The 16314-nt window shown below is 39.3% G+C and overlaps 1 protein-coding gene across 1 annotated transcript in view; it reads left to right on the plus strand.

Moving 5' to 3' along the window:
• The window catches only part of CNTNAP2 (contactin associated protein 2), a 1390705-nt gene that overhangs the window by 520153 nt on the left and 854238 nt on the right, over positions 1–16314 (plus strand). The gene's annotated exons all lie outside the window — the stretch shown is intronic.

The raw sequence follows: 16314 nt of genomic DNA on the forward strand, positions 1-16314 counted from the left end.
GTTTGCATAGCACTTGGGTATGCAAGCACTTGTTTTTTTTTTTCAAATGAGATCTAAGCTGAGAAAGTTTGCCATGAAGTTAGAAGTCTCTGGACCTGCGTGCTATAGGGGACGCCCATGACGTAGTGTGGATCCCAGGAACTCTCTATCTTCGCTGGCCCACTTCCCCAACTGTTGCCGGATAGATGATGCTTATAATTCCTAGTGAAGCTTTTACCTGTATATAGATGTGTAATGTAAACTATGGGTGAGGATTCTCTGCCTTCGCCGGTCACTTCCACGGTTGAAGATTTTCTTTTACGGGCAGATGATGATGTAAGCTCTTGGTGTTGATTCTTAATTTTTGTATATTAATTTTTGTAACTTGTATGATACAAAAGTGTACGTAATATCACACTATCTTCTTACATTTTTATGTAATCACTGATTCTTCATATAATAAAATTAATAGAACATTCAGAGTTGCCTTCTTTAAAGCCATACCCGACCCCTTGAGATAGTTGGTAAAACAGTATGAACTTCAAGTTATGAACGAACCAGTTCAAGCTGATACATACTATACTTATGGTCTGAAACAACAAACCTGAATCCAGATGAAACCTTGAAAGGTTGTCTCATATGTAATGCCTTATAATGACATGAAGAGCTCTGTTACAGCTACATACAAGAGTGACCATAATACATCCATCAGCCCAACGCCTAGGGCACAAAAAAATACAAAGGGTCACAAAAATACCTAAAAGTTTGTTGCTTGTTGGTAGTTTTCACTTTGATCATTCAATATGTAATAACACAATGACGGAGTGTTGTGAATGTTTAAGAATGTGTTGATATTTGGTTAATTGGCTTATACATTAATCAAGCAGTATATAAGTGAGACTACTACTGTCTATATGTATACCTGTATTGTGAAGTGTAAGTCTTCTTTCCTTTGTCTCTAATATACTACAACTTACACCTGCTGGCTCATTAAGCAGATTTCATTAACATGTACTAGAGGGTGCAATAATGTCTAGCATGTGTGAATTATATATTAGGATCTTGCCATAGACATAGGTTATAGTCTTAGTAATGAATCAACCTTCTTATCAGTTTACTACTGTAATTTTAATCCCTACTAATAGCTGAATAACTGGAAAGTAATACAAAATATTTCACTTGCATTTTGAAAATGGAACAAAAGTTTTGATACTTTTACAACATGAATGCTATTTTAGCATGCTGTGCCTTAAGCAAGGGTTTAGTCACACACTAGTGTACAATGAACCAAAACAATTTAGGATTCTTGGATGAACAAAATGTCTGCCGCTACATGATTAACTGTAAATTATAATACTCTAGGGTCCTTTCATACTCCAGAATATAATAGGCGTCGGCCCAAGAGAGGTGTAAATAAAAAAAAAAAAACATTTATAGTCAACTTCCCTCAACTCTTCCAGGCCTTGTCACAGCGTCTGCTGATCTGTGTCTTCCTCCTCTGGGCACTATGGCAATCTTCTGTGACATTATGCGCCTGGGATCACCGCTGAGGCCTCTTTTTGGGCATCATGATGTCACAGGCAAAAAAATGGTTACTTAGGCAGAAACAACCACTCCCCATGTGCACTGAATGCTTAATTTACATATAGCTTAGCTCTTTCCCAACATCCACCATAATATTACAAAACAAGTCGGGAATTTAAATATGGCCAAATGAGATCTGGGCCCGGCAATTCATTACAATGACAGCCAAGAACATACTGAAGGCTCTGAGGCTTGTCTAGCATTTGTATTACAGGCTGCACTTTGCATGGCAATACATTGTATGAGAACAACACTTTGTACATACGGGCAAGGTGGGGGGAATTAGGGACCATACTGGCACATTCTGGGATTTCAGTAGTGCTAGACCTTCAGTGTTCTTAATTGTCTTGAATGTGAATAGCCCTTGTTTATCTATATTATTTGTTTTGATTCAATACAATTTATAGGAATTTTTTGGGGTGTTCTCTTATGATTTATTATGTGGTCCTGTTTGCTATATTGAAATTTTGCCTTTGGAGTACATATACCCCAGGTATTATTTAGCAGTGACCACCTCTTAACTTTAGTTTTTTTATATTAGAATCCTGAGTGGGGTGTGGGTAGTATTAAGTAGAAGAGGTTAAAAGGGGGTGGGTTTATAATTAGCTTCATTTGCTTTCTATAAGTAAGCTAAACAGTAAGTGAATTTTAGTGAATCTGTTCATAATGGGGTTGCAAAGAACATGAGGATACACTGACAGATTAATAGTGTATCTAGGGGCAACACGGTGGCTCAGTGGTTAGTCTTGCAGCCCTGGAGTCCTGGGTTCGAATCCTGCCAGAGACAACATCTGTAAGGAGTTTGTATGTTCTCCCCGTGTTTGTGTGGATTTTCTCCCATTCTACAAAGACATACTGATACAGAAAAATGTACATTGTGAGCCCTATATGAGGCACATAATCTACATTTATAAAAAAGATTCATAGTGTTCCCATTTAATAGAAAACTGGTCATAAATTCTTGGCTATCAGTTCTTGTATCTGAGAGGCATACCAGCTATGATATTGGTTTATGGACTATTACTCAAGCAATGTTTTGACTGGGGCAAATTTTTGGGGATAGTTGCACAGGCAGCTATTGGTTGAGTTTTTTTTGGGGGGGAAGCTTACTGCCTAGAAATGCAATATGTTGATGATTTCCATTGGAAGCCAAAGTCAAGCTTGATCTATTTGCACATCCGCGACAAGTGATTTCTGTAAGTTTTTAGTTAGGCCACAATTAGAGCTTAATAATTGAGTTTTGTCATCAGGTTAGGCAAAGAGTAAAAAAGTAGCATATTGCCTGCGTATACATTCATTTTAAAGTTGTGTCTATTTGATACCTTAATATATTTAGATTTTGATGGATACACTCAGTATGGTGATGGGAAGCAGAAAAAATGACAGCAGGCACCCCTGTCTAATGCCTTGTTTTATATGAAAGCAAATAGAATATCGTACAATAAAATATTTTATGCATTCGAATATACCTGCTACAAAAAAGTCAGTGCATGTATGGGAATACATATATTTCACACTAAAACTATTTCTAATAGGATCTTCTTGGCAACATTTCACAAAGTTCAACAGCAATCAATAATAATGACATGATCATATTAATGTAATAATTGCTATCTTCAATAAGAAAATGACTGTGATAACAAAAATTAGGGAGATGCATCTATACTGTCACCAGCCTAGATAAAATGCTCACTGCATTGATTTGTGCTTTAGGTGCATCTATGTCCCCGTGGGTGCCACAAAGTCATATCTACCCCAGACTGGAGTTCATATACATTTGAACTATGACAATTGCATAGACCCTGCCCCCTCCTGTACAAGCCCTATCTCCTCTGCTGAAGTTCTTCTCTAGCACAACTACTTACTCTCAAATTCACAAGAATGGTATAAAAATGGAAAAGTTACATGTTTTTCAGTAAGAACAGAATTTATGCCTGAAAACAGGGTTAGGGGATTAAAGATTGATGTGACTTTGGACATATCCATTGGTAGGGAAAGTCTGTCCTGTACACTTGTACTCCCTTTGAATTTCCAGTATGTACAGTTGCCAAACGGAGGATGATACTTGAAATAGCTACATCTTCATATGTGTATAACATACAGGGATGCTAGGGAGAACTCTAGAACCTGTTTTCTACTAAAAGTAAGTAAAATAGGTCAATAAAGTAAATGAGGAAAATGTTTTCCAATTGATGGCACATATACTTTAACTATCCTTTCTAAACAAAACAGGGTTTCCAGACAGGTCATCACAAAGTGATATACTAACTATTCTAGTTGTGTCTATGTGTGACCACCCAGACGAGGAGGGTACATTGCAGTATTCTAAGACTTTGTTAGCTGTAATGAATTTTTTTGAATTGTTTTAAACATTGGAATGTTTAAAGGGGTTATCCAGCTTTCAAAAATTATCTGCAAATACATCCACGTCAGTGCATATTCACTGTTTCCTTGCACAGCCTTTTCTTAGTTTTATTTTGTTTTGAAATTCCTTGTATCACTGTTATTTACATGCAGTAAATCTGTGAAGAAACTACATTTCCCATGATGCATCTGTCTGCTCTCACTCCCTGTGTTTGCTGCTCACAGAAGGGAAGAGAGGGAGGGGCAACACGGTGGCTCAGTGGTTAGCATTGCAGCACTGGAGTCCTGGGTTCAAATCCCACCAGGAACTCCATCTGCAAGGAGTTTGTATGTTCTCCCTGTGTTTGTGTGGATTTCCTCCCATTCTACAAAGACATACTGATCGGAAAAAAAAAATGTACATTGAGATCCCTATATGGGGCTCGAAATCTACATAAGAAAAAAAAAATGGAAGAGAGGGGAGTGGAGTGAGCTTGACCTAAAACATCACAGCATGATGTGACTTCAGATGTGGGAGTGATTTATTACCTGTGACGATGTATAACCTCTTTAATCAAATTGACAGTTAGATTGGGCATATCCATGTATCCATATAGGCTGCTTACATTTTCCTATATAGAGGATACTGCTGCAGGAATAATAGATGGAGTTTTTTGTGCTGGGAAGACTATTAATATCTCTCCGTAATAGAACATGACCACAGGGGACAAATTAGTCAGGGTCCAGTAGATTTCAACAGAATTTTGTACACTTGTAGCTAATATGCTAAGTGTGAAAAAGGAAATAGGTAAGATCAGTAAATAGCAGTGTCAGTAAAATTCATTCTGAATGCTACTGTAGTATACAAATATTACACAACCTCAATTAAAAAAATTCACAAAGCTGACAATTGCCTCCTACTATTTATGTCCGGCAAGTGAACGCGGACCTCAGGCAACATCAGCTGGCTGCAGGATGATTCGTGTTGGGCTCTAGTAGTCACATGGAAAAGAGAAATAGAAGGATAGCGGCTGAATATACATTGTGCCTAGATGTAATCTCAGCCAGCCTATTCATCTATATATGATGGTTGAAATGCTGTTCTTAGCCATTACAATGTGCCATGAACTTCTTGTTCAATGAGAAGTGAGAACTGTGGTTCAGATTTAGGAGCAAACAGGGGATTCACCTTCTCCACAAGGGGTCACAGTCTGCTAATTCAGATATATTACAGAATGGGATATTTTTATATTTTATAGCCATTGGTTGTAGCTAGTGATTTGTGAGTGTAAAGTTTAAGTCTCTGCTGGATACGTAATATAGATAGATATAAATTCTACTGACATGTAAGATAAGACTTGCCAGATTTTCTCTTAAAAAATACAAAATCCCCATAATAATAAGCACAATATTTTATATTTAACTACTGATTTAACTATGGCCATCATGTCCACTGAGCTGCACATTACATTAATTTTCTACGATCTTTGGGTATATACATGAATTCTGCTTTAAAGTCATGACTAAGAGCTAGTCAAACTTCAACATTGGACATTCTCAGCACCTCTTGGACTGCCCCCCTTTACTTCCCCCAATGAGGAAATGACGCAAGGGTCTGGTGGAAAGGCCATAGCTGCCACTTATTAAGCTTAGTACTAGACTTTGTAAAACACCTAAAGATACCAAAATATAAAACATACTTTTGCAAAAATTAGATGACTATAAAACCAGACGATTATATACATCTAATGGCTTATGAACAGTGTTGTAAACAGAATAACTTTAAGAAGGGTCATTGCAGGCACAAACCAGTACTCCTAAAAATAATCTAAAAATCTGTTATTACTTACCCCTAGCCCTGATCCACCTTGATTCCATCCTGGATACCATGACTACATGAAATTCCAAACCAGGCAGGGTAACCACCCAGCCTCCAAATACCAAGACCACAAACTGGGTAGAGATGACCCATTACCTTTTTGTCCAATTGACCACTTCTTCTCAAACCATGCCTCCAAAGACCCCTTCTACATCTTTTTCTGTGACAGAGTAGGTGGGTAGGCAACCACAATCTTCTCCTGGCTCCGGAACACTGTTGCCCATCCCCAGACCTCCCCCCCCCCCCCTAAATATCCTGCTCTCTTTGTGCCCTCCTATTGCTTATACATGGTTACGTAACCCATTAATCCCGCCAACTAATGATCTATGTCCCCTATGCTACCTTGCAATATGCTCTGTGGGCTCCATGTTAAGCAGGTGTTTCTAAAACTTTTCCAAAAATGTACAGCGTATACAGTGAAACCTCTTTGAGATGACCACTGGAAGCTAAAGTGTGGAACTGTCTTTTAAAGGGGTGTTCCTCTCAAAGAAAGGTATCTATTGTATGTTCATAGAATATAAGACTTCTTTAAGGGGAAATCTGATCAGGAGTGGACCTCCGAAAAATGGCTATCTATCTATCTATTTACCTATCTATTTACAAACCTATTTATATGTGGCCATGTAATTTTGTGCCTTAAATTAAAATGAGTTCTTCCATTTTGCTGTTAGACTTCTATATTTATTGGCATTGTAAGAACAGAACTGTAATTGTACCGCACAGGGTTATCCTCTACTTACTATTTCGGAAACTTGTCACTGTTCTAGTCTGAGCTAGAAGCTCTATTATTTTTAATATAAATGCTTTCTGATCTTACTTTACTTTTTCTTCTTCTATCCACTTGTCAAAAACAGGCTTCAAGTTAGATTTGTTCATTCAAGGTCAATGGCTCCAAATTTTTATGGTTCTAGAAACCCTGAGGGAAGTGGCTGACAATGCAGCAGATTAATGTCCTCAACAACGCAAAATGATTAAAACATTAATTCAATGTCTAAAGTTGGGTTGAGCTTTAAATGCTAGAAAGAATAACTCCTGTCAAAAACTTTAATGTGTTCAGTTGAAATGTATTAATAAGTGGCTCCCTTGGGACAGTCTTAATGTTCATCTTAGAACTGTCATATGGAACTGTCCATATTTAGACTGTCAAATTGCAGTTTATCAGCAAAGGTCAGAATGTAGAGAAAACAAGCAGAAGACAATAAAAGAAAAGTATTACTTACACTCTTAGGGGGCCTTTGATCCTAGTGAATGTTATAAAGCTGGCCCTAGTAATATAACATAATTAAAAATTGTCTAAAATTATCTAGTTGTTAGTATGCAGTATCTACCCCAAGCCTTAAAGGGGTATTCCCATGAACATAATCATATCTATATTTGTAGATAATTAAGTTAAACATTTTCCAAGTATAAGTATTTAAAAATTCTGCAAAGTTTTAAAGATTTTCCTTAACTATCTTAGTGGTGACAATTGTTGTCTATGGATATGACCATGAATGCAGAAACTTTATATGATCTGGGAATTGTCAGAAACCCAGCCATGATTTTCTTATTATAGCTGTGTTATCAGGCAGAGATATTACATGTGTCCTGGCCACAATGAGGAAATCATGGATTTTCTGACCTTTAGAAAGGTCCTGCATTTATGGTCGTATCCACTGGCAACCAGTCAAGACAACAAGACTGTGACCACAAGATATTCAGAGAAAAACTTTAAATCTCTACAGAATGTTTAATTACTTATATTTGCAAAAATATTTAACTGTTAATTATCTACAAACGAAAAATAGTTGTGTTTGTGGGAATACCCCTTTAAAAAGGTTATCCGGACAATCTCATTTTTAAAATAGGCAGGTGAGGTTAAAATAAAAAAATAAATCATACTGTTCCTGGTGCTCCAATGTCCTCTCATCGTGGTCCAATCCTGCAGCTTCGGCATTTTCTTAAAGTGAAACTGCTCGCCACCTGTGATGTCCCGGATCCCTTTTGCTGAAGCCTCTAATTGGCATCATGTACCAACTTTGGTCACCAGCAGACCACAATGGCCAGGGAAGATGGGACCATGCTGGGAGGCACCAGAGCACTGGGGAAGGTGAGTATAATTGAGATCTCAATTGGATGGAGCTACAATATCTACACTCACTACTACAGTCAGTTTGTATGCAACATGGCTCGTGATATGTAAACAATACTGCAAACTGTGTTGTCTCAGTATCAGCAACCTGCGGGGGGGTCCTGGGTGTCAGACCCCCTCAAATCTAATATTGATGATCTATCCCAGGGGTGGGCAATTAAATTTGGCCACATGAGAAATTGAAATGGTTCTAGAGGGCTATGCTTGCCATGGCAAATGTAGCTCCACCACTTTTATGTTGACCCCGCCCATTCTCAATCACTTTTCCATGTGCCCCCACAAAGTAAAATCCTCCTACAGTCACCCGTACATTATATGTTGCCACATTATAATGTTCCCCTCCAAATGTCCCACAGTATTAAGTCCCTCTCCTCGTGTCCCAGTTTAAACTAGCAGAAACTAGATGAGGACAGTAAACAGCAGGGATATCTTTTGGGGAACATTAAACTGGGAGCAACTAGAGGCAGACATGTCCCTCCACCTACCCCCCATGGTTTAATATCCTCCTCCAGTTGACCCCAGTTTAATGTCACCCTCCATCTTCCCCCTAGTTTAATGTTCCCCCTCCATCTGCCTTCAGTTTAACTGCCCCCCCTACACCTGCCCCTAATTCCTCCATCCTGCTCACACATGCTTTCTCTTCTCTCTTCTTTATCTTCCAGCTACCTCCATTGCCGGCAGCTTGCTGTTTCTGTGAAACAGCAAACACACTGTCCTCCGCCCACTAACAAGTCTTGATGACGTCATCACAGGCCCTTGAACGAACTTCCAATCAGTTTCTACTTTATTCCCACAAGCTATGCGGGCCGGACAGAACCAGTCAGAGGGCCGGATGTGGCCCACGGGCCACACATTGCCCAGGTCTGATCTATCCTAAGCATAGGCCATCAATGTTAGAAACCATATAACCCTTTAAGGGTTACATAGTACACATGTGGCAATTCAATTTTGTTGCACAGATAAATGTCTTTTTCTAGGTTATGCTATCACTGTGAAGATGAAAACAGCTTCATCATCACGTTTTTGCAGTGTCCTCCATATGGTAGGGTCAAAAGGGATGACAGATTACCTTTAAATGAATAAGGAATTGGAAAGCGTACACTGTTAGAATGTAAGAATTCTGGTATAAAAGTCCTTAAGATTACTATACACTGCTCACATAATGTATAGATGTAGCAGTCGTGTATTGTATTGCATTGTATTGCACTAAGGAACATTCATTTTGTGATAAGGAACCTTCATTCGCTTTGTATGAAAGCGGCTGTTTCATAACTCGCCATAGCTCGGAACTTGCGCAATAAACTTTTAACAACTGCGACATCTGTATATTACTTGTCAGCAGCCGCTGTAGCTTGATAATAATGTCACCTCGGAGGGTTTCTAAAGCTAAATAGCTCATAGGGAAGCCACAGGGGATCCAAATTCCCTAGAATTTCGATATATTTGAAGTTGTCAAGGCAAAACTCCTTCACATGTGCATACTGAGAAACTGATGTTTTATTAAATTTATACTGATGTTTATTTAATTTATACTAAAAAAATCTCTTTTAAAGGCTTTTTCCCATGACAGACGTAAACTGCTGGTAATGCCAACTTAACTGGACGTAACTGTTCAACATTCATGTTCTGCAAAGTAAAAAATTATTGAAAACATTGACTTTTGGCAAACAAAGGTCGACAAATTCATTGTAAGCTATTCCGTAGCCCATCCTTTCAATACTGTGAGTGATAAAGACTGACTTTTCTAATATACAGAGAACAGTGATGCATGCAAAAACCAGCATTTCATCACTTTCACATCAGTAATTCATTGTTTTTGACACTGAGTATGCTCCATAATTTAACATGATGGAGAGAGAACACTGTTTTATGCAAAATAAATACCAAAGTTATGTACCATGGCAGAAATGATAAGGAATGAATAAAGAGCCCCTGCTCAACAGCTGAATATGTGTCCAAAATAAATTACGTATGTATACTTGTAATGGGAGGGAAGGTTTGATGACATTAATTGGGATTATGTCCTGTAACCAAGTATATTTATAGAGTGATGGAAAGCCTCTCAACAAACTGATACACTTGCATGATATATAGTCTCAATTTTTAACGACTGAAATAATAGGGTTAATCTGTAACGCCTTTGCTCCATAATATAGTGGCATATACCATGACTGTATACCAAGGCTGACAGAGGTTTCTCTATATAATGAATCAGCAACAAGAAATCATGACATGCGAGCCTATGTAAGGTAACAATGGTTCCGTAATACGCAACTGTATGGCCCTGCCTGATACTAAAATGTGTTTTAAGGGTTTTTTTGCATAGCAATGTTCTAATGGAAGTAATAAGATAATGATAGTGATAGCATTATTAAAATATATAATAACACAAAAATTTGCAGAAAGCAGGTTCAGTAAACGTCACCCTGTGGTCTATGGAGTAAACTAAGGCTGTGTTCACATTCTGCAATATAGCAGCAGTTTTTGTAAATGAATTAATTAATTCAGAGCAATATTGCAAGATGCATGAAAAATGCAGTTAACATGTTTACTTGAATTACTTAATTCACAATCTCTTTACGTTCTTGTAATACTAAGCATTCTATGATATTGCGTTGTGGTTTTGTACTTACAAATAGATAGGAGAATATGTTTCTTTTATCAACATTGTGTTGTACTTATGTTAGTTTATTAAATACAGAATATGTGACTTATTTACTTGATATGCATTAGAAATAGATAGACAGTAGATAGATGGATGATAGATAGATAGATAGATAGATAGATAGATAGATAGATAGATAGATAGACATGTTCAGGTATATGTATCTCAAGTTAAGTATCTTTTCTAAACACAACATAGTTTCTTTGCAGGCTATCACAAGTTATATGCCAACTATCCTATTTCTGTCTATGTGTGACCACCCAGTGGGGGAGGGTGAATTTCAGCCTTTCAATGCTTTTGTTAGGGTGAATTCACACTGAGTAAACGCTAGCTTATTCTGAACGTAAAACACGTTCAGAATAAGCGGCGTCTAAAGCAGCTCCATTCATTTCTATGGGAGCGGGGATACGAGCGCTCCCCATAGAAATGAATGGGCTGCTTCTTTCACTCCGTGCAGTCCCATTGAAGTGAATGGGGAGTGCCGGCGTATACGGCAAGCTCTGCTCATGCCGGAGCGTACACGCCGGCACTCCCCATTCACTTCAATGGGACTGCACGGAGTGAAAGAAGCAGCCCATTCATTTCTATGGGGAGCGCTCGTATCCCCGCTCCCATAGAAATTAATGGAGCTGCTTTAATCGCCGCTTATTCTGAACGTGTTTTACGTTCAGAATAAGCTAGCGTTTACTCAGTGTGAATGCACCCTTAGCATGCTGTGATTTTGTGTTAACCGGTTAAGGACCACTGGCCGTAAATTTACGGCCAGCAGTCCTGGTCTCTAAGACCAGCCGATAGTAAATTTACGGCCGGTCTTCAGAGACTCACTAGGCAGGGGGTGGGGCGGGGGGAGGGCAGGGGTTAGGTGTTACTGACACCTAACCACCCCCTCAACAACGTTCAGTCGGACTCAGTTCCGACTGAACGTTTTAACCCTTTCGATCCTGCCGTGAAACATCACAGCGCGATCGAAAGGGATCCGCCGCAGATTGAAGGTGATCGGCACCCCCCGCGGCGAGATCGGGGGGTGCCGATGTCAGTAGAAGGTAGTCTGGGGTCTGGCCAGTGACCCCAGACTACCGGAGCCCCCACATACCTGGTTGATCCTGCCGACCGATGGAGGAAGTGAGCGATGTGTCTCACTTCCTCTGCAGCTTGCAGGACACGAGCAGGCTCATGTCCTGCTCGTGTCTTGCAAGCTACTATACAGAATCAGTTGGTGCTTTGATCAAAGCATCAACTGATTCAAGTGTCCTAAAGGGACACATGAAAAAGTAAAAAAAAAAAAAAAAGTTAAAAAAAATAAAGTGTATGAAAAAAGTAATAAAGTTATAAAGCCCAAAAATCCCTTTTTCTCTATACAAAATGAATTATATAAAAAAAGGTACTAAAAATTAATAAAAACAATGCATATTTGGTATCGCCGCGTCCGTAACAACCTGTACAATAAAACTGAAATAATATTTAATGTATACGGTGTACATCTGAAAAAAAAAAACGGAAAAAACCCGCCGGAAGTAATGATTTTTCACCATATCACCTTACAAAATATGCTATAAAAAGTGATCAAAAAATCATATGCACCCCACAACAGTACCAATAAAAAGCGCAGGTTGTCCCGCAAAAAATAAGCCCTCAACCAACACTGTCAACCGAAAAATAAAAATGTTACGCCTCTCAGAAGATGGCGATGCAAAAATCACTGATTTATGTCCCCAAATGTGTTTTTGTTCTGCAGAATTAGTATCGCATAAAAAAATACTATAAATGAGGTATCGCCGTAACCGTACTGACCCACAGAATAAAGGCTACATGTTACTTATACTGTACGCTGCATGGCGCAAAATTTAAAGGGTACAACTCAATGCCAGGATTGATTTTTTTTTTTTTAAATCCAGCAAGAAAGAGTTAATAAAATGTATTCAGTATGTTGTAGGCACCCAAAAATGGTGTCATTACAAAATACATCTCATCCCGCAAACAACAAGCCCTTATATGGCCACGTCACCAAAAGAATAAAGAAAATATAGCATCTACCAATGTGAAGACAAAAAACCCCAAAATCGCCAAATTATTAGAATACAACTGGCGGCGTCAGGAAGGGAATATATAAGCAGTGTGAGCGAATATCAGGGGACACCCCAGATTTACAGCTTATGAGGGAACAGACACCAGAAGTGACCCCCAGAGTGACCCCCAGAGTGACTCCCCCAATCATAGGAGCTACTGGGACATAGTAGGGAATTTGGTGTCTGCAATGTTTTCCGCACCGCTTATATATTCCCTCTTCGCCATCCGCCGTGCAGTCACGTCCGGATACTAATACTCACTACACCCCCTGAGAAATTCTTTGAGGGGTGCAGTTTTCAAAATGGGGTCACTCCTTTGGGGAATCCACTTTTCTGGTACCTTACAGGCTCTACAAACATGACATGGCGTCCAGATACCAAACATCTGAATCTGTACTCCAAAAGCCGCATCGCGCTCCTTCCCTTCTGCCCCCTGCTGTGCGCCCAAACTGCAGTTTATGCCACATGTATGACACTGGTGTACCCCGGATAACGGACGTAATGTCATATGTGGGAATAAACTGATATTAGGGCACAGCCAGACACAGAAGGGAAGAAGGGTTATTGGGTTTTTGGAGCGCAGACGGTTTGGTTTTTGGATGCCATGACACTTTTGCACAGCTGAAACGCCAGTAAAATGGAATCCCCTGATATGAGACCCTATTTTGGAAACTACACCCCTGAAGGATTTATCCAGGGGTACAGACAGCATTTTTAACCCCCAAGTTTTGCTATAACTTATTATCCATAAATGAATACGAAGCTGATTGTGAGAGGTGAAAATGACCATTTTTCCAGGAACCCGTCATTTCAGTGCGTAATATGTTGTGCCCGCCTTGTATCAGAGATGAACGCTCTGAAAGCTGTTGTGCCCGGGATACCACCCGCTTACCAGTTTTTGGAGTGTCTCTGCTGACATAAGTTGGGCACAACATATCGGGTACTGAAATGGCGAATCTCTGGAAATTTTTCATTTTTAACTTCTCATTATCAGTTGCGATTTCATTTCTGGAAACTAAATAAATGCAACACTCAAGGGTTAAAAATTCTCGCTACTCCATTTGATAAATCCCATCAGTGGGCTAGTGTCCAAAATAGGGTGACATGTCTGCGGATTCCACTTTATTGACAATTCAGGGGCTTTGCAAAAGTGACGTCCAAAAACCAAACTGTGCTCCAGAAACCAAAATAGCGCTCCTTCCCTTCTGCGCCCTGCTGTGTGCCCAAACTACAGTTTATGACACATGTATGACACTGGTGTACCCGGGATAACGGACGTAATGTCATATGTGGGTATAAACTGATATTAGGGCACATGTATGACACTGGTGTACCCGGGATAACGTACGTAATGTCATAAGTGGTTATAAACTGATATTAGGGCACAGACGGACACAGAAGGGTTATTGGGTTTTTGGAGCACAGATGGTTTGGTTTTTGGATGCCATGACACTTTTGCAGAGACCCTAAACTTGCCCCTACAAAATGGGGTTTACAGTTACCTCCAGGTCTCTCCAAAAGGAACATGGCCCCCAGAAAGTCCCTCTAAATCTGTACCCCAAAAGCTAAAAAGCGCAGTGCTCCTTCCCTTCTGAGCCCTGCTGTGTACCCAAGCAGCAGTTTACACCCACATATATATTTTTTTGCCCCTCGGGATGGCCCCTTAATAGTTTTAGGAGTGCAGGTCTCTGACAACACAAAGTGGGTGCAACGTATTGGGCACCGAAATGGCATATTTCTTTCAAAATTTCAATTTTCATTTTGGACATTCATTTTTTGGAAGCATTTTAGGCACAAAATGATAATACCCCTTGATTCATTCCATGACAGGTGTAGTTTATAAAATGGGGTCACTTTTGAGGGGTTTCCATTGTATTGGTACTTTAGGGGCTCAGCAAATGTGACATGGCCCCTTAAAACTATTCCAGCCACATCTGCCCTCCAAAATCCAAATACCTCTCTTTCCATTCTGAGCCTCACCATGTACCCATACAGCAGATTATGGCCACATATGGGGTATTGTCGTGTTCAGGAGAAAATTTGTAACAAACTGTGGGGGGCTTTTAATTCTTTAACTACTTGCAAAATTAAAAATATGGCGCTAAATGGACGATACATTGTGAAAAAAAAGAAATTTTTCATTTTTACGTCCCAATGTTAATAAAATCTGTGAAACAGCTGTGAGGCCAAAATGCTCACCAAACCCCTAGATAAATTCTATGAGGGGTGTAGTTTCCAAAATGGGGTCACTTTTAGGGGGTTTCCACTATATTGATATTTTAGGGGCTCTGCAAATGCGACATGGGACTTGAAAAATATTCCAGCAAAATCTGTCCTTCAAAAGCCAAATAGCGCTCTTTCCATTCTGAGCCCCGCCATGTTCCCATACAGCAGATTATTACCACATATGGGGCATTTCCGTGTTCAGGAGAAATTGTTTAACGAACTTTATGGAGCTTTTTCCCCTTTATCCTCTTGTGAAAATGAAAAATTTGGGGCTAAATTGACAGTTTATTGGAAAAAAAGTAATTTTTCATTTTCATGCCCCAATGTTAATAAAATCTGTGAAACAGCTGTAGGGTCAAAATGCTCACTCTACCCTTTAATATGTTCTGTGGGGGGTGTAGTTTCCCAAATGGGGTCACTTTTAGGGGGTTTCCACTGTATTGGTTCTCTAGGGGCTCTGCTAATGCGACATGGCACCTAAAAATAATTCCAGCAAAATCTGCCATCCAAAAGCAAAATAGCGCTCCTTCCATTCTGAACCCCGCAATGTACCCATACAGCATACTATGGCCACATATGTTGTATTGCCGTGTTCAGGAGAAATTGTTTAACAAACTGTGGGGGGCTTTTACTCCTTTATACCCTTGTGAAAATTAAAACTTTGGGGATAAAGTGACATTTTAGTAATTTTTCATTTACACATCCCAATGTTAGTAAAATCTGTGAAACAACTGTATGGTCAAAATGCTGACTATACCCCTTGATGAATTCTGTGAGGGGTGTAGATTCTAAAATGGGGTCACTTTTGGAGGGTTTCCATTGTTTTGGTACTCTAGGGGCTCTGCAAATGAGGCATGGTGCCTGAAAATTATTCCAGCAAAATCTGCTGTTCACACACCCAGTGTCGCTCCTTCCCTTCCATGCACTGCCGTGTGCCCAAAAATCAGTTTACGCCCACATGTGGGGTATTTCTGTGTACGGGAGAAATTGCATAACAAAATGTGAGATGCATTTTCTCCTTTAACCCTTTGTGAATGTGTTAATTTTAGGTCTAAATGAATGTATTAATGAAAAAAAATGAAATGTCTAAATTTCACTTCCATATTATGTTTATTCTTATGAAAAACTTAAAGGGTTAACAAACATCCCAAATGCTGTTTTGAATAATTTGAGGGGTGTAGTTTTGAAAATGGGGTGATTTATGGGGGTTTCTATTATATAGGCCTTTATAATTCCTTACAGAACTGAAGCGGTCCCTAAAAAATTGGTTTGGAGAATTTTCTTGCAAATCTAGAAAATCGCTGTTACACTTGTAAGCCTTGTAACGTCCAAAATAAATTAAAAGACAATCAAAAGATGATGCCGATATAAAGCAGAGATATGGGAGATAATATTTATTCATGTATTTGGGTGGTATGACTATCTGCCTGAAAAGCAGAGA

The sequence above is a fragment of the Leptodactylus fuscus genome, chromosome 4 (genome assembly GCF_031893055.1).
Source record: "Leptodactylus fuscus isolate aLepFus1 chromosome 4, aLepFus1.hap2, whole genome shotgun sequence".
Taxonomy (NCBI): Eukaryota; Metazoa; Chordata; class Amphibia; order Anura; family Leptodactylidae; genus Leptodactylus; species Leptodactylus fuscus.